The sequence below is a fragment of the Psammomys obesus genome, unplaced genomic scaffold (genome assembly GCF_907164565.1).
Source record: "Psammomys obesus unplaced genomic scaffold, mPsaObe1.curated_primary_1811, whole genome shotgun sequence".
Lineage (NCBI taxonomy): Eukaryota > Metazoa > Chordata > Mammalia > Rodentia > Muridae > Psammomys > Psammomys obesus.
Window position 1 is genome coordinate 32,983,345 of NW_026596040.1, and position 27,951 is coordinate 33,011,295.

The window sequence follows — 27,951 nt, forward strand, 5'->3', positions numbered from 1 at the left end:
CACACACACACACACACACACACACACACACACACACACACACACACTCACACATATCTTGCCTCACTCTGGCTGCCTACAGAAGGATAAAAGCTCAGCGCCAGTGCTCCTGTTAATCCTGCTGGCTAGTGGCAACACTGGATTGGTGCTTGCTTGCTTCATGGCCTGAATCCCTTGACACACGGTGGAGCAACGCATTCTCTGCAAGCATTCTCAACCCTTGCTTCTTTCTGCAGGCGGGACCAGACAGCCGGAGTTTAGGACTCCTGGGAGACTGGGGACTTGGCTGCTGGGATTTAATTTTATTCTCTGTTAATTTCCAAGGCTCAGGTTGGGAAGCCCCTCTCTCCAACTCCTGGCCCCCGGCCGGAGCGGTCTTCGGATCTGTGGAAAGGTCGGCTCCAAAGGGATTTGCTTGCTCACACAGCAGCTGTTCTGTCTTTCCCCAGTGGACCGGCTCGCTGTACCCAGTGGCCACCTACTTGTGGTGGCGTCCCGCAAAACGAGTAAATCTTATCACTTTGCTCGTTTTTATTCTTTTGGCCACAGAAGCCTCAGCTCCGCATTAGGAGACTGCAGAACCCAGAGAGCAGCCTCGAGATCCTCCTCTCTCTCCTGCTTTAGCCCCTCTAGCCCCGGAACAGTTTTGCCATTTTTAATTAGAAACTATACTTGCCAAGTGCCAGGGCCAGGAGGCCTATTTCCCAGAATCTCAATCACCTGGAGTTTGGAGGTGTCTTGGAGATATTTGGAGCCCTAGCTAGCAGGAAGCATCCATCCACCGTTAAAATTTCAAATCCATGTCCCTCCTCCTGGCAGCTCTTCCCCTCTTTCGTCGCTGCTATGCACTCATCCGAAGTACTCAAAATGTATTTCTGTCTCTTTCTCGATTCTCAGTCAGCAAGTACAAAAACTGCAAACCCAGGGTCGCACATTTTTACAAGCACCCCCCCCCCCCCAGCCGCTACATCCTGCACAGACTTGCTCTAAGCTCCCTGGGTACCATCCTCTGATTGCTCCTGTTACCCCATCCACCTCCCTCTTCCTAGGTTTTTGAGGCTCTGAGGATACAACCCTGTTCCTTTCTACAGCAACACAGTCCTTCAAACCAACACAAGTGTTTGTGAAAGCAAAGAGGCAGGAGAAGCACCAGATTGAAAAAGCGCGAAGGGATGCCCTAGACCCCGCCAACATCCTCCGCCCCCAGGGGGAAAAAGTCTTCTGTCTTTTATCATCCGCGAGGAAACGGTGGGCAGAGCAAGCACCAAATATCTTATTTCTCTTCCAGCCTAATTCTACTCTCCAAATGAAAGGCGAAGAGGAATGGGGCAAGGGCGAGGGAACATAGAGAAGAAAGGAAAGGACCTCTTACCAGTGACTTGAAGATGCGCGCTGAGCAAGGAAGCTCCGAAGAGTACAAAAGCCAGCTTGGGTACCCAAACACATCCAAGACTATTCTCCATATTTCAGCCAACACCTTCGGGGCCGGGGGTCCTGGGCAGCGGTGACACTCACACACATGCACTCACACACGCATGTACACATGCACACACCCGCGCCGAGCCCCTTAGGCTTCCTCCTCCTCTTCCTCGTCCTCTTCCTCCACCTCTTTCTCCACCTCCCCTGCGCCTCTTCTGCCTGGGAAGCCTTTTTCCTTGTCCAGGGACACAATCAGCAGCAAGAAGAGGCAGCAAAAAGTTCCATTTGGTCCAAGAGCTCCCAAACCCCGGTAACACCTTTCAGAACTAACTCAAGGAAACAGAGGCAGCAAGCAAAAGGGAGACAGCTCTTCGCGAGGTTTTGAGGCATCAATGAACAGAATATCCAGGAGGGCTAGTGAGGAGACGCAAAGCAATCCCGTGGCTGGCCATGCGTTAGAACGTTGAAGCCGCTTCCTTGTAGTCGGTTGGGTAAAGTTGGAGAGAAAAATCCGCGCTGTTGATGCTGTCCTTTTGGCTTGTCAGAGATGGGGAACAGAGTAGGGGACGGAGTCGGGGGAGTGCCAGGCGGAGCGCTCTCACTTGTTACTGGGGTGTCCGCCCGCGTGTGAGCTGAGAGTTGGAACCTTACTATCCATTGATCCGGAGAAGTGGAGGGTTGGAAAGGAAAATGCGGAGACCGGAGGGAAACGAACTGGATCAGGCAAAGATTCCAAGCAATGGGGGGCGGGGGCCTAGAGAAGCTTGGGGGGGGGGGGGGAGAGCGGACGGAGGAGGCTTCCAGCAGCTGCGTTTGCCTGGTCTACATATCAATGCGCAGGGATGCCCTCTGTGGGCAAAGCGTGGGAAGTCACTTTTGTCAATGGAGCCAGCGAACATCACGAGCATCTGGAGGCTTTGCAGCAATCATGTTTGATCTTCAGCATTCAGGAAATTATTTTTATGTGACTGTAAAACCCAGGCGCTGTTTCACATAGGGCAAGCGGCCAGGATTTTACATTCTTTTCTTCTTCATTGTTTAAAAGAGAATTTTTCATTAAGGAAAAAAAAAATCATTTAAAGCAACCCAGTTCTAAAAGTGGGAAACAGAATACCCAGAAACACCCCGCACCATAAGCAAACGCTAGCCGGCTGCTTCCTGAGGAGAGTAACTGGCACCATTTCCACTGCGCATTTTATTTCATCCACGCTCACACTCTCCAGGTGTGAGTCCCTCGTGTAGGTATTTAAAGCACTTACCATATTCCCGGTGCCTTGATGTCTCCCAGGAAATGCAAACCATAGATTTTAGCATGACTCAATCCCCATTCTCAAGGGTCAAGGAGGTTTTCATCAGTTGGGAGAAAGGAGTAAGTGGATAGGTTTAAATTATTATGATAACTATGCTGATCCATGGGATGGGAATGTCTTCAGAGAGAACACAAAGCAATTCTCCGGTCCCGGACAGACAATGAAGGAAGGGTGTGTGTAAACACACACACACACACACACACACACAAACACACACACACACAGAGAGAGAGAGAGCAGGTTATGGGAAATCTGTATAATGTAGAAGTTAAGAAAACTGCTTCAAGCAGAGTTATTTGGCACATTTTATCTTCTCTGTAAGATATCAGGCAGCCTCCACAGGAGACGCTGTGTGCCTTTCATCTCTGCCCCACTCAAAGATGTTGGTGGAACTTGGAAAACAGCACTGCAGATTTGTTAAAACAACGAACTAACAAACAAATGGATTTACCCAGGAAAATAATGAATAGAAACTCTTCCGAAAAACCTTCAGCCCCATTTGCCTCTCATTCTTCATCATGTGTTTTTTTTTTTTTTAATTTTATTCCTTCTTTCTCTTCCCAACTTTTTCTTGTCTCAGATTCACAAAAATGTGAAAGGATAAAATGTGAATATCTATAAGGGGAGACTGAAAAAGAAGAGGCATGAATACTGTGGGAAAAGATAACCTCCAAGAAAACATTGAAACTGAATGAGGATGCTTCAGGTTAAGACCAAACTTGTAGAGAATCTGAAATGCTTTGTTGATACTCAATTTTTCAAAAACACTAAATCTTCCATTAGCTAAAGTAGAAGCTTCTAGAAATGCATGGCTGAGGTCTACAACATGACTTTAATTGGGTCATGAATCTTTTTGGAATATCAGTGTTAGCAGACTCCATGAAATCTGTGACATTCAAAATTTGTTATGAGGAATAATCAGAATTCTTCATAACAAATACATAACAAACAGAATAAGAAGCACCAGTGACAAGTGCTTTTGCTCTTGGGAAGGAACCTTTACCTTTATTTAGATGCACAAAGTGACTGCTGTGACTATGGACAGGACCCCTGGGTCAGACAGCAGTCACGGGGTAAGAACTACAGTCTCTTCTTGAGGGAAACAAAGTCCTATATTCCAAGATAAATAAGCGGTAACCATCAGTCGGGGACAGGAACTCAAAGGGTACTGTGTTGTTCGGGTTCCTGCAAAGCAGCGATTCTCAACCTTCATACAGTTCTTCCTAGTGGTGCCCCAAAGCATACGATTATGTCATTGTTACTTCATAACTGTAATGTTGATCCTTTTGTGAATCGTAATGTAAATGTCTGATATGTGGGAGTATCGACCCGCAGGTGGAGAACACCTGCTGTAAAACTGTCCTATTTAGCCCAATACAGCAAGTCTAATCATCAAGTTATCTTCCCTGTGATCTCTGATTACCATGCCCAAATGAGTCCAGACCATCAGCCCACTGGCCAAGGAGCTTCTACAACAGCACATCATTTATGTCCCTTCCTCTTTGATACTGCTGGGTTCCTCAGCTGATGACAAGAAACACGTCCTTATAATGTTTTCCCCAATGTGCCCTTCTTGAGCTTCGTTTAGGAATCTTCTGTTGAACACAAGTTCAACATTTTCAACTCTGAAGAATTTGTGGCTCATACTTGGGAGAAACTGTGCTTCCTTTCCCTTCCTTTCTACGGTGTCAGACACACTTCCCACTCGGCCTTCTTATTAGCAGAAAGAAAATTCAAAATATAAAATGGGGAGAGGAAAAACATGGGACCCACAGGAAGTACTTTTGTATAATCAATGCTCTTTGCATAGTCTTTATGACAAACATTATTAAGAAGCCTCTGGGAGTTTTAAGACGTTAATAAGCCTTACAGGATCTGGATATTTAGTACAAAACCATGTTAGTTAATACTTCCTTTCTTCCATCCATACAGACCATGTTAAATGTTAGTTAGAGAGTATGGAGAAGCCATGTAAAATCTTGATTTTTCTTAGATTAGGCAAAAAAGATAAGCCTGGTTAAAAGAATGCAATTCTTTTAGTGTTCCAGCTGAGGAACTGAATTTCTTACCCTACATTAATTCAGGAAGTTAATTACCCCATCCCCTTTCTCCCACTACCATGGTCTGGTTTTGAATACCTTCGGAATGATAGTTTAGAAATTTATTTGCAAAACCAATAGTATCTAGTCAGATGGTACATATTACAATATGAATCTGAATATGCTCACGATCAGATTATGTGAACATGAAAATGTAATAAACTGCAATTTATTGACTTGTTTAAGAAAGCCAATTGCCTTACGCATTCAGACTATATGTTATCTACATAAAATATGCAAATCTAAATATGACAAAGTTATTGCTAGTTGTCTAATTTGCAATCATGGAGTAAGGAAATTTTTTTCACCTTTTAAACTTTTTATTACATTAATTTTTTTATTTTGGAAGCATTTGCATATTTGACAGTATACATGTGGATATCAGAGGACAGCCTGTGAGAGCTGTTTTTCTACTTTCCAGGATATGGCTCCTGGAAATCAGACTCTGGCCATCAGTCTAATGTACCTTTACATACTGTTCCATTGTCCTGGCCCAAGGGATGCATTTCAGTTGTCAGTTGATGGCTTTAGTTACTGCTTACTTGATTACCTTGTTAGTTTAGAATACCTTCTTCTGTATTTGAAGACACGTCACAGTATGAGGGTACCACACCCCCTTGCATGTTTCTGACCATAAAATTGGGAAGTAGATTCTTAGTCACATTTGGCATTGAATGTACTCTACTCGTCTGAGTATGATGATGAATTTAGAGCCAAGCCATTGGCAAGTCTGAGTGGTGAAACCATCACCCTCCTTATAGGAAAATGAGCTTTGATTGCCATGGAGGCACTCTAAGAGATGTCCCTTAAGCCTCAGTTTGTAGAGGAGTATGATATTCAGAGGAAGGGCTAACTTAGAAGTCTGGGAGCCCTCATCAGGCTTCTGTACTCTAAATCCCCTGATCACATTCCCCTACTCCAAATTCCTATGTTTTCTTCCTTCAGTCCTTAAATTTATTGACTTACATGGACAAAGGGATTTAGAATGTGATAAGGACAAGGCCGGGGCATAAGGACCTTACCCATGATTACCCAGGGAGCACATTGCAGTCACATGACTTGCAAGAAGAAGAAGAAGAAGAAGAAGAAGAAGAAGAAGAAGAAGAAGAAGAAGAAGAAGAAGAAGAAGAAGAAACCAAAAAGGGAAACTCAGAGAAAGAGATAATGACTACACTAACAGGAGCTGGGACAGAGTGGCACTGTTACTGGGAGGAACCAAGACCTTAAAAATGTAATGTCATATTTGAATATTTGACTTTGTACCTGAAATGAGAGTAAATTCATGTTATTATAAGCTGTGACAGAATGGTAGCTTTCTATAGGAGTAGAAGAAAGCCAGCACAGGTTTTCATATCATGAACGGAAGAACTGTGCAAATGTGTGGAAATACCAAAATGGCGTTGGAATTGTGCAACTGGCAGAGATTGCAGAAATTTTACAGTGGATAATAAGAAAACCCTGCATTTCAATGAACAGACTATGGGTGTTACCAGTGAATGTTAACGTGGAAATGCGAAAGGGAGGTTCTTTTTATGGTGCCATAAGATTCAGCATTATCATGCCTTCCAGGTATATGAGAAGCAGAACTAATGTGAACTCAGTTAGTCACTGAGGAGATTAAAAGTCTTGAAGCTGTGGCCAAATTCCTTCTTGTAGTAAAACATGAGAGGAATAGAATACACTGAAGGATCAACTATCATGAAAAAAAAAAAACAAAAAAAAAAACAGCACCCAGGGCTAGTGAAATAGCTCAGTGGTTATGAACACTGGTTGCTCTTCCAGAGGTCAAGCTTTCAATTCCCAACAAACACATGGTGGCTCAAGACCATCTATAAAAGGAATTGATGTCCTCTTCTGGCATATAGATGTATATACAGACATAATACTCCAACTTTTAAAAGCTACATAAATAAATATTTTTTTTAAAAAAAACCTCACAGTTCTCTTACCAATGGAAACAACATCAGCCTATTCCATTATACAACATATTGGTTTAGTATCCTCTGGTCAGGAAAGACTGTTGGAGAAGAAGTCATGAGTGTGATTATCTGATCAGGTATATTCATGTGTTAGAAAGATCAAAGGATCAGAACATCAGTAAAGCACAGTTATCTTTAAGATCAGGCATGTGACTTGTGAAGCCATGAACCTTTCACAGCTGAAGCTAAGAGTAAAGAAGAAATTGTCCAGAAGGATTCCATAGAGGTGAGCCTGGAGTAATGAAATGTACATGGAAGATCAGCAAGGGTCTTGAGCCTGCCAAAAAAACAAACACTACCAACTTGGACTAAAAAGAACAGAGAAATGACAGGATAAAAGGGGAATGTAATGCTGGTAGGAAAGAGCTGAAAAATGTATTAATCTGACAACTTAATGGATATAAGAAAAAAAAAGAGGATGCTCCTAAGTACACAGATATGAACTTTCACAGAAGAGCCAGGAGCCATGAACCATGAGCCATGAGCCAAAAGTAAAGAAGCCACAAATGACATAGACTTATACCTAGTCTTAAATACAGTTATTTGGTTAGCCATATTTCAAAATTTCTTGGGAACAAATACTAATCTTTTTCTCCTAATCTCTCACTTATAAACAATATATTTATAGCTGATTTATTATCTTATTGTACAACTTTATTTTGAAATCATATATCTTGTCTTCTAATTTTTCATGACCCCAAACAAAGGTGTGGATTTTCCATGAATAATGGATTATACACACAGTGTGTCATTCCAGAGAAAAATGAAGAGATCTGGGACAGGGCACTCACCAATGAGGACTTATGGAAAAATATTAAAGAAAATTTAAAATGCAGTGATGGTCTGGGATAGCTGGGTAGATCCACTCTGACAAGGATTCTTTAAAAGGCAGGTGAAGTCATAGTTTCAGACAGTTCTGTGATGATGAACAGAGAAGTCAGAGTGAGACATTGCTGGAAGAGGACCATCCATCAGCCATGGGATACAGGCAACTTCTGGGCACTAGACGAGCCAAGATCAGATTATGCCATGGAGTCTCCATAAGATAAACCTCCCTAGGAACACTTTGAAATTAGAGCTCTAAGACACATCTACTCAATTTTGACCTCTAGAAATTGAAGATAGTGACTTTGTGTTTATCTTACAAGTCCAAATTTGTACTCATCCACTATAACATTAATTTTTTTTTAAGTTTTATTTTTCTTTTTAGTTACAATTTGTTAACTCTGTGTCCCAGCTGTATCCCGCTCCCTCATTCCCTCCCCCTCCCCAACTCCCTCCCTGGTCTCCTCCCTGCCCCTTTCCAAGTCCACTGATAGGGGAGGACCTCCTCCCCTTTCATTTGACCCTGTTTTATCAGGTATCTTCAGGGCTGGCTGAAAAGTCCTCCTCTGTGGCCTAACAGGACTGTTCCTCGCCTGGCGGGGGGGGGGAGGTTAAAGAGCCTGCCCTTGAGATCCTCTTAGAAATAGTCCTTGTTCCTCTTACTTTGGAAAACTACTTGGTTACTGAGCTACCACAGGCCACATCCGAGCAGAAGTTCTATGTTATATCCACAGATGGTCCTTGGTTGAGTGTCAGTCTCAGAAAAGACCCTGTGCCCGGAGGATATATTTGGTACTTCTAGAGCTCCTATACTTTCCATATCATACTAACTCCCCTTCTTTCATATGATTCCCTGTACTCTGCCAAGGTTTGGTTATGAGTCTTAGTGTCTGCTTTGAAACACTGCTAGGTAGAGTCTTTCAGATGCCTTTTGTGGTAGACTCCTGTCATACATTCAATGCACATCCCATTTGTCTTTCTAAATGAGGATTGAGCTTCTTCACCCATCTCCACTTTCTTGATTATCTTCTTTAGGTGTGTAGATTTCATTATGTTTATCATATCTTGTAGGTCTATATAAGCGAGTATATACCAAGTTTGTCTTTCTCCTTCTGGGATACTTCACTCAGAATGATCTTTTCTAGATTCCACCATTTGCCTGCAAATTTCATGATTTCCTCCTTTTTGATTGCTGAGTAGTATTCCATACACAATTTCTGTATCCATTCCTCTGTTGATGGACATCTGGGTTGTTTCCAAGTTCTGGCTATTACAAATAAAGCTGCTACAAACATGGTTGAACAAATGTCCTTGTTGTGTACTTGAGCAAATTTTGGGTATATACCTAGGAGTGGTATAGCTGGGTCTTGAGGTAGCACTACTCCTAATTGTCTGAGAAAGCGCCAGATTGACTTCCAAAGTGGTTGTACCAGTTTACATTCCCACCAGCAATGGAGGAGGGTTCCCCTTTCACCACAACCTCTCCAGCATGTGCTATCACTTGAGTTTTTCATCTTGGCCATTCTGATGAGTGTAAGGTGAAATCTCAGGGTCGTTTTGATTTGCATTTCCCTAATGGCTAATGAGGTTGAGCATTTCTTTAAGTGTTTCTCTGCCATTTGATGTTCCTCTTTCAAGAATTCTCTGTTTAGCTCCGTTCCCCATTTTTTAATGGGATTACTTGGTTTGTTGCTTTTCTGCTTCTTTAGTTCTTTATATATACTGGATATTAGCCCTCTGTCAGATAAAGGGTTGGTGAAGATTCTTTCCCAATCTGTAGGCAGTTGTTTTGTTTTGATGACTGTGTCTTTTGCTTTACAGAAGCTTTTCAGTTTCATGAGGTCCTATTTATTGATTGTTGCTCTTAGAGCCTGTGCTGTTGGTGTTCTGTTCAGGAAGTTTTCTCCTGTGCCAATGAGTTCTAGGCTGTTTCCCACTTTTTTTTTCCAACTGATTTAGAGTATCTGGTTTTATGCTGAGGTCCTTGATCCACTTTGACTTTAGTTTTGTGCAGGGTGATAAATATAGATCTATTTTCATTTTTCTGCATGTAGACATCCAGTTGGACCAGCACCATTTGTTGAAGATGCTGTCTTTTTTCCATTGAATGGATTTGGCTTCTTTGTCAAATACCGAGTATTCATAGGTGTGTGGGTTTATTTCTGGGTCTTCAATGCGGTTCCATTGAGCTTCCTTTTTGTTTCTATGCCAATACCATGCAGTTTTTATTACTTATAAATTAATTTTAAAAAATAAACATTCTAAGAAAAAGTTGAAACTATAAGATTAGAATGAGAAGAAGAAAACCTACTGAGTTCTTGACACTGTTGAAGTCAATGCAATAAGCTACCTTCCTTAGCACCAGCCAGGCCTTTGGAGTTACAAAGGCCAACTCATTCCTCTACTATTAAGTCCAAGAAAAGATAGGTTTCAATCATTCACAATATGACAGCTAAGTGAAAAGTAATCTTTACTGAGTGAGTTTTCTCATTATGAAAGTTATGGCTTTTATACAGTTCCAGTTTTATAACTGACCTGTAAATGGAAGAAGTCAACTGAAGTTAAACTCTTGAAGATGTGATATGAAAAAGTGAAGGTGTGATGTTGCTAGTGTATGTTTAAATAGGATAGCTCAGTTGTTAGAAAAAAAAAATGAGAAAGCCCTTGTTTCCACACTGCCTCCACTCTAGATGAAAAAGCACATAGTTTTTTTTTAAATCAAGATGTTAAAACTATATATGTAATTTTTTTAAGTATTGAGATAAGATAAGCAAAAAATAAATGAGCTAGTCAAGGATTATCCCTGAGATGAATATGGCTCTTCACAGAAGTATTTCTCTTGTAGAGGTTTTTCTTCCTAAGATCCCTATCATCACTAACCCCAAGTAATAGGCTATTTGCATAATAGGCTTCAGTTGATATGAACAGAAAATTTTAAAAAATTGGAGAGGGGCAATAATAAATGAGGAGAAATTAGGTAAATACAGAAGGAGAGAGAGGAAAAAGGGACACAATTAACCCCAAAGATGTTAGACAAATCATCAAGAATCATATTATTTAATATTAATCTAAAGGCATATATAATCCATATCAATATATGCTTAAATATGCTTGTATATACACACTTATATATATTATATTTTATATTTATTATAATATACATTATTATATAAACATAATACTATATATAGTACATAACAATATATAATATTATAATAATATGTGTAATACATATAAATATAAAATGAAGTTATGTCACTTGGGCAGAATATGCTTCCCAAAATAGTCCTACGCTACCTATCTAAACAAACCTCAATATCGGGTGTTAGAAATGTTTATTTGAGTTTTTAGTCAGGGTAAACCAAATGACTCTTCTAACAAGTTAGATTAATTCTGTTGCCCTTCATCATCTCTCAGAGATTGAGATATTGAAGGCAGGTCCTATTGCTGAAGCTACCACATATTTTGAACATAAACTGGGAAGATTTTAGCTAGCTATAACCTAAAATCTTCCTTGTGTTTTAAGTTTCAGAGTAACAGAAAGTACTATGTAAGCTGCCAAGCAAAAGAAGCAATCCATAGTCCTATGCAGTTATGAAACTTATGAACTATAACAATGACCAGCATGGTAAGATACCCCTAAAGGATTAATAGTAGTATTCATATCTTGATGATTACCAATAGCTAACTAATTGAACTTAAGGCCCACTCAACAGAAGGGAAATCATGCCTAGTACTGGAAAACTAATTATTAAAGACATAGTTCATAAACATTAAAGAGAGAATAAAGGTCAATGGAAGATAGCATAGGTTCCTTAGTAGCTGAAAATATTAAAGAAAAATAGTATCTGAATTTCAGCAAAGTATTTTATGGATTCATGTTATTGTGATAAATATCAAATTTTAAACTTGACATAAGGTACCTACTGTTATTAGTAGTATTTGTATCTGTAAGTGGAATATATAATAATTGTTAAAGTAAATTAATGGGCAACTAGAAAATTACTCTCTTGTAATTTTGACAGGCTGTCCTTCTCCTTGATCCTTTAACAGATGTCATGTGATTGATAAAGGCATAACTACTGACATGTTTAAAAAACTAGATGATGGTGTGAAGTAAAAGGAATTATAACATAGCTATTAAGATGCTTAAAATACATTACTCTGCATCAAGATTTTCTAGCACATGTTAGCTATACACTCTAGATTTTGATAGAACATTCTCCTATGTACATAATGTTCTTTGATCATATTCACTTTCTGTTACCTTCTTCCTTCCTCTAGCTCAGATCCCTGTCCTCTTCCCAATCAGTCCTGCCATGCTTTTATGCTTTTGTGTTTCTTCTGTTGTGTTTTAAGAATGGAAAAGCTACATTAGGTTCACTTACCAAATCACAGTGTAAGAAGTTGCTTACATGAGGTGAGACAGGGGAGGGGGCTGCAGCAGCAATACAAAATGAATAAATGTTAATAAATATATGTAAACTAAAAGGAGCTATTGTCAGGAATATGAACAACTTACTAGAGGCTACACCACTGTATGTGTATATATAGATACATACATATATAGAGATACATATATACATACATACAGTGTATTCCAAACTATACATATTCCAACATCCACTAACTTCATAGAATTCTCACGTGGGTATGTGGCATCTTCATGCTACAAAGAAGTTATTGGTGGGTTCAATATTGTGAAAATATATATTATATATAATTCATATGCTATGAAGAACTGCAGTCAGTAAACTTCCCTTGCTATCTGCCTTAATATTTCACTTCTATAAATAAAGGATGTGAAGGAAGATATCTGATCTCTAAGTTTAAAATCTGAGTACTTTGTTGCATTGTAAGTTTGATGGAAGAAAAATAATATGAGGAAATGCAAATCAAAACAACCCTGAGATTTTACCTTACACCCATCAGAATGGCTAAGATCAAAAACTCAAGTGACAAAACATGCTGGAGAGGTTGTAGAGAAAGGGGAACCCTCCTCCACTGCTGGTGGGAATGTAAACTTGTACAACCACTCTGGAAATGAACTGGTACTTCCTCAGACAATTAGGAATAGTGTTTCCTCAAGATCCAGCTATACCACTCCTAGGCATATATTCAAAAGATGTTCAAGTACACAAGGACATTTGCTCAATCATATTTATAGCAACTTTATTTGTAATAGCCAGAGTCTGGAAACAACCCAGATACCCCTCAACTGAGGAATGGATACAGAAATTGTGGTACATTCAAACAATGGAATATTAATCAGCAATAAAAAAGAAGAAAATCATGAAATTTGCAGGTAAATAGTGGGAACTTGAAAAGATCATCCTGAGTGAGGTGTCTCAGAAGCAGAAAGACACACAGGGCATATACTCATTCATAAGTGGATATTAGATATCTAATATAGGATAAACATATTAAAATCTGTACACCTAAAGAAACTAATCATGAAGGAAGACTCTGGCTGAAATGTTCAATCCCCATTCAGAAAGGCAAAGAGAATGGACATCAGAAAAAGGATAAAACAGGGAACAAGTCAGGAGCCTGCCTCACATGGCCTCTGAAAGGCTCTACCCTGCAGACTACAAAAGCAGATTCTGAGACTTATGCCCAACCTTTGGGCAGAGTGAAGGGAATCTTATGAAAGAAGTGGGAAATAGTAAGACCTGGAGAGGACAGGAACTCCACAAGGAGAGCAACAGAACCAAAAAGTCTGGGCACAAGGGTCTTTTCTGAGACTGATACTCCAACCAAGGACAATGCATGGAGACAACTTAGAACCCCTGCACAGATGTAGCTAATGGCAGTTCAGTATCCAAGTGGGTTCCATAGTAATGGGAACAGAGACTGTCTCTGACATGAACTGATTGGCCTGATCTTTGATCACCTCCCCCTGAGGCAGGAACAGCCTTACTAGGCCACAGAGGAAGACAATGCAGCCACTCCTGATGAGACCTAATAGGCTAGGATCAGAAGGAAGGAAAGGAAGACCTTCCCTACCAGTGGACTTGGGAAGGAGCATGCTTGGAGAAGGGGGAGGGAGAAAGGGATTGGGAGGGGAAGGGGGAGGAAGTTACAGGGGGCATACAAAGTAAATAAAGTGTAATTAATAAAATTAAAGCAAAAAAAATTAAAAAAAAAAACTAAAAAAAAAATAGGAGTCATCATGATTCTACATTAGACATGATGGTATACACCAGTGAAGAAGGGAAACGGTGCCCTGCTTTGCCCCCAAATTATACTGTCAGATTTTCTGTTTGGAAAACCTTAATGTTATAACTGTATAGATCTGTTTCATTTCTGTTTTTAAGACTATCTCTTTTCCCTGATCACTTCCACATATGTAGAGGCTTCCCATTGAGTTTAAAATTAAAATTGGCCTAACTTCTAACAGAATAACATATACGTATATACTTAATATCTACAAAAGTACCTTTTATTGCATGAATATATTTATAAAATATTTAATATAATATATACTAAGCACTTTTAATTTATTCTGTTAATTTGTTCTGATATTACTTTAATCAATGCTATTTGGTGACGTGGGTATAATTATGTGGTTAGTAACTCATTCTGTGAGGACATAGATCTAAATTGTGAAAGTAAAAAATAAAGTGACTTCTTCATGTTTACAAAGAGAGAAAGGGGAGGGTACGTGCAGGTTTGCCACTCTGAGAACAGATGTGGTAGCCTGTGGAATGGAGGAGAAGCATGCTGCCACCATTTACAGTTACTGAGCTTTAGGTTATAATCTATGTACTTTAAATATGTGATTTTATTTAATTATTTTGACAACTCTGAAGGTATTCCTCCCTCCCCCAATTTGGAAACAGGAAGCCTGAAAATAAAATAGATAAGTTTACCAGGCAACAACACATATTTAATAATAGTAAGTAGAAGGAGGCCCTTCCGACTTCATGAAGAGGAATGTTCAGTGGTGTCTCTTTATTATGTCCCAGTTACTTAATCAAAGCAGAGCCATAATTAGAGCCAGCTGCTCACAGAGCATGATTTCCTTGTGTGTTTTGCAACCCCTTTCTGGATATAGGTTGAGTCCTTTGTTGACTCATAAACTATTATTCTACATAATAGCTCAAACTGCTGTCCAACCAATATTCTGGTGATTACCTGGCATGAGATATCACAGGGCAACTTAGCCTGGTCTCTAGAACAAAGCACCCTAAGTTGCTACATTGTGAACTCCTAACAATAGCTGGATGCCTGAGACTAGAGTCATGGATCAACAACCCACAGCCTGGAAATGGCTACCCAGAGGAAGAGCAGAGCTAGCCATCTCAATTGTCTTCTACAAGTTATCTTCAGGAACATGGGTAGATTTTTCTATAATAACTCATGGAATAGAGGAAAATGCTTTATTGATTTCCAAAATGAGAAAGGAGCTTTCCTTCTAGCTCAGCAAATAACAAAAGTGGGTTCTTTTGCACATAAAGAAGCGTCATTTCTGCAGTTGAATACTCTTGAAAATTGGTACTTTGGCACAACTCTATTCACTGGTACTAAGGGAATACTCCTTCAGAGGCTGGAGAACTGCTTCCAAAATAGCCTATTTGTTGCTACAGCAGTGAGCTACAGAGACTTAATTGAATAATTTCTTGTTTCTGATTTCACCTTGTAAACCATTGCAGAAGGCACAACTGCTGGAATTGATCCATGAGAAACTTGGGAATTTTCTTTTCTTATACAATATGGCTTCTTGCAAACCCATAGCTCAAAGATCACTCAAGAGACAGGACACGAAAGTAAGCTAATTTTGTATGATGGCAAAGGAAGCAAGTGAAAGTTGAAAGCTTTAGGAAGAAAGCCTGAGATCTTTATTATAAAGGCAAAGTAATAGGTAAGGGAACAAGGGACAAATTTTAGTCCAAGACATTATGAAAGAGATCGGACACTTTTATGAGATCATCATCAGACTGGTAAGACCATTAAGATCTAGTACTCAAGCGTGAAGCAAGATACTGTTCTGGTGGTTTTTTAAAAAACTAATATATGAAAATATAGATGCTTGAACTTCTGCATGCAATGTTGCCTCTGGCTATGAATGTATTGGTTGTATCTGCAAGTACGATGTTTGTGGAGCTGCATGCTTATTTCACAAAACGATGAAGTGTGATTTATTTGTTGTTTTCCTTATTGTGTTGTTATGGTTGTTAGTTAATTTGTTCTTGACACAGAAACTCTCTCTATGCAGCTATGACTAGCTTGAAATTCACAATCTTGAGTAGGCTGGCCTCAAACTTACAGAGAATAGATCTGTCCCAGCTTCCAGACTACTGAGATTAAAAGGCATGAGTACCATGCTCCAGATAAATGACCCACAAGAGCAGCCCTTCATCTTTGTCTTCTAAGTGTTTCTCTAACTGATTCCTCTGCTCCAGCTACTGTCCTCCTGCTTCTTCCAGCTGTACTGGGCATTGATTCTCCTCAGGACCTTTGCACACATTTTCCTTCTCCTCAGAATTCCTTGCCAGATTCATAAATAGCTTCCTCCCTAATTTCCTTCCATTTAAGCTCAAACTTCACTTTCTTAGGAAAGCCTTTCCTTCCAGACTTTCTTATAGAAGATATCAGAAAATGAAAAGTCTTTAGTGAGGTAGTCAGGGAATTGGAGCATTTGTCCTGAATACTTTCTTTACTCCATCATTTTTGCTGTCCACACTTCATTCACTTTCAAACCTCAACTCCTGTCCTTAACACCGACTCAGAAAACCTTTGCTGAATTGAATAAGTTTTCCTATACTCATCACTCCCATCCTCTTCAATATCCCCCATTGCAGTTAGGACAGTAGCGATAGTACAGTGTTGATCCACGTCCCTTTTCTCAGTAGACTGACTATAAGCATGATGAAAATACAGGACTTTGTTCACTGTTATATTTTCAGCATGAAGGAGCTGCAGAAGAAAGTCCTGTGTTTTGGGACTCAGAGAACAAACCTCATTTCATTGTTGCTTTAGCAGACAACTGATGCAGCAGGAAAGACTGTGTTAGAGACAGCAGTCTAGTATAACAGCATCTGCCCAGAATTTCATGACAAGAAAAAGAGCAACTGAACAGAACCACAGTGAAGTTCAAGTGCATGATGGGAAGTTATGCTCTACCATGGTGCATGCACTGTTCATTTGGAGTCATGCACACACACACACACACACACATACACACTCACATAAGTTATATAGTTATTAATTTAGAAACATTTTTCAACTATTACATTTTTGATAATTTTACTCACCCTTTCCATGTGTGTCTTCATATTACCTGCATGTTCATGGCAGCCATTTCTCCGTCTTGCTAAAATGCTTTTTCAGAAGACCTCAGCCTGACTTTCTGTTCAGGTGGGATCTGACCATTTTTCAATTTGCCCCTGACTATGTCAAACCACAAGTGGCTGTTTCCATGGAGCTCTGGTAATGTCATTTTCTTTTTATTTCTATAGTTGTAGAGCTGCATCGAGGAGGTGAGAAATTCTGGGTGGAGTGGAAGAAGTGGTGGAAACATGATCAAAATATATTACATGAAAAGCATTAAAAAAAAAAAAACTGCCTTCGGGATCTCACTCTTTCCAAGGAAATTAACATTAAAGACTTGTTTACAATGCCCTCACCTATTTACAATCTTAAAATCATCTCTGAGAGAAAAGTTAGGAAATTTATGAGGTTTTTTGTTTTGTTTTGTTTTTACTTTTAAGATTACAGCACTAATTATGACAGTGACTTGTGTTAACATACGAAAGCGCTGTTGGTGGAGATCAGCTCAGTGTTGTTCTCCTGAAACACCCTTTGCTCTTTACAATAAGATAATGGAAAGTGTTCCTTTAGTAAATTCCCACATTAAGAATGGGAAAACAGTCTTAGGAAAATACTTAGTTTGAAGTATTTATAATATTTGGGTTTTTATTACAGACAGATAAACACAAAGACTGTTAATATATACATAATTTACCTAACACCAAAAATGTGGGTTCTCCAAAAGCAAGTTCCCAATTCGTTGTAGACACCAACAGGGTATTGTAATTTCTTCAAACTCTTAAATTCAATACTAAGCCCCTCAGGATCCCTGCTCAACCACAGGTCACATGCCCTGCTCCTCCTTTTGCCTAACTGGACTACAAACTGCAGTTCAGCACAACACAGCCCTCCTTGATAATTTGTCATTATGCCTTGCCAACTCAGAGAAACGCCTGACTTAGTCTCTGCTAATCATAACAAACACCAATCAACCATACAAAGAGGTCCATGGGACTAGTCCTGTGTATCTCCTGACAGTGGGTGCTTCTTTTTCTGAGAAGAGGGCTGGGACAATTCTCAGCTCATGATTGAATTTGATGATCCAGAAGCCATCCAGGTGTCTTTGTTTAAAGTTTTACAGAGGTTCTGTTGTATAATTATGGGAATCTAAACCATTGGTCATTGAAGGTTGGGATCAGTTTATAGATTTTATCATCACAGTAGGAGTGTGTGTGTGTGTGTGTGTGTGTGTGTGTGTGTGTGTAAGTAGGATAAGTACAAAAATTCTAATCTTCTAATTGCATGGCTAGCTCCTCTGAACAAACTCCTTTACTGAAGCCATTTAAGATCTGGTCCACTCTTCATACCATTAGAAGACAGTCTTTCCATTTTGAAGATTCCAATGCTCACAGAGGCTATAGTGACAGCATACAACGTTGTTATAACAGAACTTGCCCCACACCAGTCCCATAATTCAAAAGGTTGAAAGCATTTTTTTGTGTGTATATTCTGTGCCAGAAACTGAGAGCAGAGACCAAATGCACAGCTTTTACTCTGTCACCACAACTAAAACATGACCCAGCCTGTACCAAGAGACAAATGCAATTTAGTGTAAGGTGAGCTGTGATATGTGGCTTACAGAGCAGAGGCGAGGCATACACGTTGACTCCAGAAGGCCTGAGAAGAGTGTCCCAAAAGAGATCATAAACAGCCCCTAAATAACAAGACATGCATGAAATTTATGTCGCTGATGGGGCAAAGGGGCAGAATGCTAGGCAGGTGAGACACATAAGCACCACTGCAGGTGAAAGGAACACCTGCATACGCCATGGGAAAAGCCTCAACCTTTTGCTAAAATAGCATCTGGTGTGGGGGTTTTATTTGCTTGTTATTGTTGGTTTGATACTTTTCCATGTTGCAAGCTGCTGAGAAAGAACACTGATGAAACCATGGAATTCATGTTTTTGAAAGCCCTAGTGCTATTCAGGACAAATAGCCTCTCCCTGACAGATAGAGAAGACCTAGTAAGGAGTATCATTCATATTAAAGGCCTTATTTATGATCAGTTTCAAAGTGGATGAATCTCTTAATGCAAATTCATTCTAAAGAGCACTATTAGTGAAGTGTTGTTTGCACTTCTTCAGGCAGAGGCCCTCAAGGGTGAGGTGTTGCCAATTTCAGCTCTGTCAGCAGGTCTGCAGCGCTCAGGACCCACCTGTTAAATGGACTTCAGGTGTGCTTCCAATAGTGCTAGCCTCATCTAAAAATACATTTTGATGTTTTACTGGATCATAGAAAAGATGTGAAGTGGAAAGCAGAGTCCGGGACTGCACAAGTTGCCACATTCCTTCTAGCCACTCTGAGGCTGACGGTTGGGGAAAAGCGAGAATCTACTGCATTCTTTAAGAACCAAACATGCATCTAGCACATCATCCCCTGCTCTCTTGAATAATTTTCTAATTGTATCTTATAGCCATGAGCTTTGAACATTTAATCAATATGCATAAAATTAAAACTCTAGCAATACAAGGGGACATAGAGGAAAATCCTCAATTAGGATGTGATAACCGTGAAATTGTGTTTAGACTTCAGTAAATTAAATGGGTTGAAACTTTAAAACACAAATAGGGTCAACAGTTCAGCAAACTTGATTCAGAGATCCTGAATTGGGACTCTTCTGAATTTTCTGCTGTGAGAGAAAACTGGCTCCAGCATCTGGAGAAGACCAGATAATCAAGGTTTTATTAATTAGTTTCCATTCTTAAGGCCAGCATACTGCAATCATGGAAAGCCAACAAGACACAAATAACCATGGAGAACAAAATGTGATCTGAGGTGGAGGAAAACACTTGTCAGGGAAATTTACAGATCTGGATTCTGGCTTTTTTTTTTTTCTCTTTGACAAGGTCACGTGTAAAATATGGGGACCAAAACCATTGGTGGGTTACAGAAATTAAATTTGCATCAGATGAATCAGAGATGTTTGTTCAAAAATGCAGAAAAGCTGGGGATGTAGAATGCAGCATTGCATTAACAAAACCTTGGAAAAAGGTTCTAATGCTTCATAAAATAATCTTAGCTCTTGGGAGTTGGAGGTAGCAGACTCACAGGTTCAAGGCCATCTCAGAGACATAGTTAAAGACCTTCCTGGGCTACAGACCCTATCTCAAATAACAAAAAATGGATAACAAGGACAAAAACATAAATTCATGGCATTCATCCAATAGGTACTGAGTCATCACCTCCTTGGAGCATTCTAGTAAATCCATGCCTTTATCAAGTTTCCCAAGAGGGAAATTTTTTTGAGACAGGATTTATCTGTTTAATAGAGCTCTAGCTGTCCTGGGCTCAGTTTGTATAGCAGGCTGGCCTTGAACTCTCAGAGATCTTCCTGCCTCTGCCTCTCAAGTACTGGGATTAAAAGAATGTGCCACCACCCCCAACCAAAGAAATCTTACTAGGGTAATCTCCTACAGGACCACTTGCTACAGTCTGGTAATCTACAAATTAAGTAATCTAGAACTCACCAGCTCAAAATGTTTATGATTCTGTAATTAAATGACCCTTAAATATAAATTCCCAAGCAGAAGCTTAGTATGGAATAGTTTCCTGGTTGATCAAAAGTGCTTGAGTTAATAAAACTGCTCAACATTTCTAGTATTCTCCCTGAAATTGACTCTCAGCTAGATGCTTAAGTGCCCTGAGGAGCCGAACTGGCTTGTGGTCTCTTGATAGAGCTCCCAGATTTGCATTTTTTGGGGGGGTATCTTTGGCTAATGTTCTCTAGACGCATCAAGCACCTAGCAAAGAGTGTGTCTTCAGTTGGATAATCTATGTTCTATTTACCTGTTTATTAAGAAATGACTTTATGTAACTATTTCCTGTATAGGATCTTGATCAGACATTCATGGAGCTATTTTAAGTAAGAGACTTAAGAAGACTGAACTTCTCTGAAAAAAATAAAAAAGGCGGGCAAGAAGGGACTATAAATTATAATGTCTTGCTAAAAATGACCAAACTCTGAATGATATCTCCTAATTTATCAATATTCACAATATAGAAACTAAAACAAAAATGTGAGAAAGTTCTTTTGAAATTTAGAATGGAGAGAAAGTTCTTCTGAAACTTAGAATGAAAACATAAATAATTTAATTTAAATATTGCACAAGACACAGTAAAATTAATTCGTTTTCACATGTTAATATGGATATCCAAATATACCCAACTTATTTAGCAGGCTTGTGCATCTTCCAGTAGGGTTCTAGGGTTCAGAATGACAGTTCTTTTGTGCTCTATATACTTGAATTTCTAAACGTATTATTGGTTATAAAGACTTGAAATTAAATTTCACATGTTCAAGCTGCTTCTCGTGGACAATCTAAAATCCCCTATAATATTAGACAGTTCTTCAATAAAATTCAAAACAAGGGTCAGAATATACATGCATCACAGGGCAGTAATATGTTATAGCAAAGAAAGTGGACACTTAACCTAAGACTGACTGCTTTGAATCTTTTGGCAACACTGATATCCATAACCAGGAGCTCACTTAGGAGATGGAGAACAAGGCTTCATTTTATGTTATCCTCCAAATCCAAAGACTTCTTGTTTTCATATTAAAGATTCATTAAACTCTCTCTCTCTCTCTCTCTCTATATATATATATATATATATATATATATATATATATATATATATATGTGTGTGTGTGTGTGTGTGTGTGTGTGTGTGTGTGACGTTCCTTTAGGTGTTATTGTAAGAGTTAAATTTAAGAAAACAGACACAGAGACTTTGTAAGTTAAATGTAATGCACACACAAGAAAAAATGAGGGTAGTAGTATACCTAGAAATCTATAAACAAGAAAGTAATCTGGCTATTTAAAAGTAATCTGGCTATATAAAACACACTTTCACGGGGAAGTTCCTGTGTATGCTACGTGTTCTCATTAGTGGTTATCCTTAATGCTCAATTTGACAGGAAAGACTTGACTGAGATATTGCCTAGATCAGACTGGCTTGTGAGCATGTCTATGGTGGATTGCTTTGATTGGTATTTGATATAGAAGGGCCACCTTCACTATGACACTATACAGAAGCAAATGCTCATTAAGAAAGATAGTGAAGTATTAGCCATCATTTAAGCCTGCAAGCAAGCAGCTTTCTTTATTGTACATATTATATAAATAATTCTCTGGCTGAAGAGTGAGTTACTGGGTCAGGGCTACCTTCGAGCTCCTATCTTGATTATCCCCAGTGATGGACTATGACCTGGAATTGTAGAGCACAAGCCTTTCCTCGCATAACTTCCTTTTGGTCAGTGTGTTTTATCACAGCTACAGAAAGGAAACCAGAACAATGGGGTGGAAAGAAGATGAAAGGAGAGAAAGAAGATAATGTACCAGGAGCTAGCCTCTCATTGCCTCAAAGAATTCTCAAATTCCCAGTACACACAATTTGGATAAAATAAAATGGAATTTTATTAGATTAAAAAAAAAACAGGACATATATTCATATAGCCTCAAGACATGGATTCAGATGGACATTCCTTTGTTGATTTTTAAATGTTAAGAGCCTAAAATTCAAACTCATTTTGAAAATTTCCACATTAGACCAATGAGCCATTATATAAGCATGTGGTTCGCACACTAAAATGGAATAAAACCTTCTTCCTCCAAACAAGAAATTCTGACATATGAACACTCAATAAGGAAGAGGTTAGCAACCAAGTAATGACTCTTCAAGGCCACTGTGTGGTATCAGCTTGTCTCAGGAACACTTAGCTAGCATGAGAGCTCCAGGGAGCATGCTTTATATTCCTTCCTTGCTACTGCTATGTGTTGCAAATTAGGATATATTTCTATGCATGTGGTTTTCACATGTGTTCATATAGGTATGTGTAAATATAATTATGATATGTGTGTGTATATAGGTAGAAGCAAGTATTGTTCCACCTTAGGTTCTAAAACAGGGTCTCACATCAAATTTGGAGCACACTCATGCCAGTAGACTAACTGACAAAGAGTTCCAGCTTCCCTTTTGGGGTTTATGGATGTTTGCCGCCATGCTGGCCTTTTCGTTTTTATGTGGGAGCCTGTGATCTGAACTTAGATGCTCATTCTTGCATTGTGCTGGACTGAGCCATTTTCTCCTTTCCTGAAGAGATTTTCAAAGCTATTGGCATCCAGTGGCCGGAGATGCTGTAAACATATTGCAAGACACATCAATCCCTCCTGCCAGACTAGATTATTTGGCTCAAACTGTTTGCTGTGCTGACACTAAGTGATTCTTCTCTACATGGGGCTTGCTATTGTGTTTTATCACAGGGTTACTGGAATAACACACCAGCAACCTCTAGAGCAGTGATTCTCAACCTCTGGGTCATGACCCTTTTATGTCATATACTTACATTACAATTCATAACAGCAGCAAAATTACAGTTCTGAAGCATCCATGAAATAATTTGGTGGTCGGGGGTCAGCACAACATGAGGAACTAGACTAAAGGGTCGCAGCGTTACGAAGGGTGAGAACCACTGATCTGTAGTTAAACGGGACTTTAGCAAGATATCCTTTCAAGCAGAGTTCCTAACTCATAGCTGAGCCTCCTCTCTGCTGTCCTTTTACTACCTGACCAACTTGCTTGAGTATTGCTACAGTAAGACAGTATAGACAGGTCAACATTCTAAGCACTTCCTAGGTACTAAGTCACTCAATGTATTGAGCATTGTCTTAAAGGAAACTACTGTTACCCACCATCTGATATCTGGCACTGAGACTGAAACATAGCAGTTACCCCAGTTGAGTGCCTGCAAGGTATCTCCAAGCTTGCACAAATAACTCACTCAGATTTGTCTGCCCAGAGGACTGTTCACCCAGAAAGGGAGGATGTGATCCCAGAAAAATAGCCATCCACTTCTCCTTTGTCTAGAAAAGCATGCATTTGTCTCCTTGTCCTAAATCTCTGGTGTATGTGTTGGGGTTGGAGGTCATATCGCTGTCACTTATATGATTTCTGAGTTTCTGTATATTTTTTAAATGTTTATGATTTGAATCTTTCCATATGGCTAATCTAAAATTGTCTGAAAGTATAAATGACAGTGATAACACTAAGGAAATCAACAATAGCTGGATGTTCCTACATCCACATTAATAAAAATCCTCTTGGATTTGTAAGGATATGTATCTGAAAAGGGGTAAATCACATAATCAATTTAAGAAAAACCCAACATGAAAGAAGGAAAGAAACAAAAACAAACAAACAAACAAACAAAAAAAAAACAACCCGAGATTAGCAAACTCTTAGATACTAAAGAATCTTTTTTCAAACAACAACCTTGCCATGGAGATTTGCTACAATGTTCCTTTACATATCAACTTCCCTCAGTACATTTAAAATTGATTCAATTTACAAAAATTCAACCCACACTTGACTTTTTGGTAGCTCCTCTTTGGCATACAATGAAATACACCTGCAAGAACTCATTTATCTGGGCACAGGGTCTTTTCTGAGACTGACATTCAACCAAGGACCATGTATGGATATAACCTAGAACCTCTGCTCAGATGTAGCCTGTGGTAGCTCAATGACTGGAACTCAATGACTGGCTCTTTGGCCTCCCCACCCCCCAAGGGAGGAGCAGTCCTGTTAGGCCACAGAGGAGAGCTTTGCAGCCAGTCCTGGAGATACCTGATAAAACAGGATCAGATGAATGGGGAGGAGGTCCCCCCTATCAGTGGACTTGGAAAGGGGCACAGTGGAGATGAGGGAAGGAGGAAGGAACTGGGAGGGAATGAGGGATTGGGACACGGCTGGGATACAGAGTTAATAAAATGTAACTGATAAGAAAAAAATAAAATTCAAAAAAAAAGAACTCATTTATCCTCACAATATCCCAATTTCTCCAAAAAGCATTATTTCCCACATGTTTGTGATAAACAGAGAATGATAATACAGAATCTTTTGTGAGCAAGGAAGTAACTGAATGCTATTTGATGAGAATGATTCACAGTAATGGTGATGATCTTGCTGATGACAATGGTAACCGTGAATTGTCCGTGCTCCTAGAATTAGAAGCAATAACTTCTCATTTGCAGAATATAGCTCTTTTTTTTATTATAATCAGCTACCAACACAGTAGCTGCATATTATAAATGGTGCATTCCTTCTCAATTTCCACAACATACTATTGAGACCTCACTATTGATGAGAAATGATCATATTAATGCATTCAAAAATTAAAATTAAGTGTTGTAACTTCACTATGATTTACTATGGCAGCTCCTCTGTTGGTTATTTACTCAGTAGTTTTTATTCCTTGCTACAACCATTGTTGTCAGGATCTTCCTTCACTACAGGAGCTGACAGAAGAAGCTATTTGCTTCCACAAATATTCTTTCATCCAGGCCATAGGCAAAAGGCACAACATGTCAAGAACAATCAGATAGAAATCTAGAAAGGCAATTCTTCCCTATATTATTTGATGTCACTATGAAAAGGAAAGAAGTCTAGGGCACCAGCATCTAGCAAACAAAATAGGGCCAGTATGGTAATGAAAACCAATATGTTGAGAGATGTAGACCTGATAGAAAACGCCCAGACAGGTGAACCAAGTTTTGTAAAAAGCATGGGTTTGGGAAACTTAATACGCAGCAGTCAAAATGGCTCATGGTGAGTATTTCTATTGCCATATTTCTCTCTGTTTATCTCTGTCTCTGTCTCTTATTTGTGTGTATTTATTTCTCTTTCTCTTTTCTGCAGAATATTTGCTACCAACAAGGAATGAGTCATGACTTATTATTTTGCCTAAATATCAAAATATGAAGCCAATATAACAAATACACAATTAATAGGTGATAAATAAAATATTACATTAAATTGGTTTCTTCATGTTATCTCCTAAATAATACCAGGCCCTTTTATTCATCAATAAAGAAAATAGAATTAAAAATTAAATTAAACTGATATACATACAGTTATATATATATATAGTTATATATATATATAGTTATATATATATAGTTATATAGTTATTTTAGTGTCCTGGCAGATAACCCACATATTATTCAGGCAGAATTTGATTATAATGCATTAAATTCTTATGCTAATTTTGTCACCTTTGATTGTGGATACACACTATTTTGTCTTCATTTTCTCAGACTTGCTGTACAGGAATTGGTGACTTTCAGGACTGCTGTCAGTGTTAAAGCTGCTAAAGTGCATGGAATACTCCACAACATGTGAGTTTTCATGAAAATGTTTGTAGCAAAGCAGAATACAAGATCCTCAAATTTAAACAAGGCCCAAATCTGTTTACTTAATATTTTCCTTATGTTTATTCAATGCTGTTACACAGGATTCTTTAGAGAAAAAAAAAAACAACTGATAAAGCATTATATTAAAATGCACTATTAAATAGGATTTCCTACAGTGGCTTACATGACATGGACAGAGCAGTAGAACTGATAAGTCCCTGGAGAAACTGAGAACCCAGTAGGGGCTCAGTCCAAGGATCTGTATGTCCCAGCTACTGAAATCTGGCATTGGATGGCTAAAAGATTCCTGGAGAGTCATAGAGTCACTAGTACTCAGTTTGTGTGGCCAGTCCCTGGACTCAGCGTTAAGTGTCAGAGGCAGAGGCAACACCACCACCACCAGTGCCATCATCACCAACACCAACACCAACACCCACAATAACAACAGGAGAAGACAGGCAAGTGGGCAGCATTGCTATTCCACCATCCTTTTATATGAGGAAACCCAGTGAGAACTAGGCTTGTGGTGTCATGTGCAAATGAGATATGGAAACAGGAAAATAGATGGCTAGGGAATGTGAGAACAGGATGTTAAAAATTGTATCTCACAGCTGTCACCAAGAATGTACCTGTTAGTAGGCAATGGGATGGTTCAGGTCAGATAGGATCAAAGACTTCTTTCCAATTGTGGTAATCAACATCTCTTTATATGATAAGTTCATTGTATGAACAAAGAACTTATGTACTTGTTAGCTTCTGTGCTATAGGATAAATGTCAGAAACTGACAGATGTTTATTCTTTTCTGGAAACACTGAACATTGCCTCCATTGCTGCATGAGAAGATCATAATGTGAAATGAATCCCCACCCCTAGAAATTATTATAAAAGAGAAACAAATTCTGCACATAGGGAATTGAATGGAATGAATCAGGGCTGTACTGGTGAAGGAGCCATGACCTTGTTTCATTAATATCCCGTGATCAAGCTCTCCTTTTTAAAGAAGTGCAACTGTAGATCAGTGTGAAAGGGACTTTTAAAACAGGAAGCAGCCTAATGATTTCTTCATTGTCTGAATCCCACCACTTTATCAAATAATTCAGCAGTAGGTCCATCTTTGTTCATTGTTATTTTAGAAGGTTCCTGCATCTTACTGTTTCTATTTCTTCTTCCCCACTGAAGGCCCTCCCTCCCTGATTCCAACATTTCATTGCCTTCTGAAATTAACTTCTTTGTTTCCAAATCATTTTTCTTTTAAACCAACTATATAGTTGAGACAAGATTAATATTTCAAGTGTCTGTCCATGGTTATGGCTCTTTACTCCAAAGTCTTTTGACACCACATTGCTATCCAAACTAAGATGTCTCAATTTATCATCCACATTCTGTCATTGCCTTGCCCTCTTTGTACTTTGTTTTCTAAATGAACCCTGTGAATTAGCACCTTTGTGTTCCTGCTAAACCTTTCCTGTTGCCTGGAGTTTTCTTGTCACCAACACTGTCTATTGAAATCTTACCTCTCTTTCTGCAAAAACCTCGTTGCTGCATTTTTCTGCTTTAAGATGTCCCCTGGTGTTTTAATGATCCTTTTGTCCACAATTAAAAGCCATTGTTTTGGTTTAGACACTGAATGGTCTTCAAATGGCTACTGTGGTGAGGTGATGGTCTCCAGCTTTTGTGTTAATAAGTAATAAGGGGGCCAACCTAATCAATGGATTAACCAACTCTGATCACCACGTAGGTAACAAGGAGGTATGGTGTGAGAAGGAGAGCGATTACAGTCCATGTGCCTTTGAAGCACAACTTGATCCCAAGCTC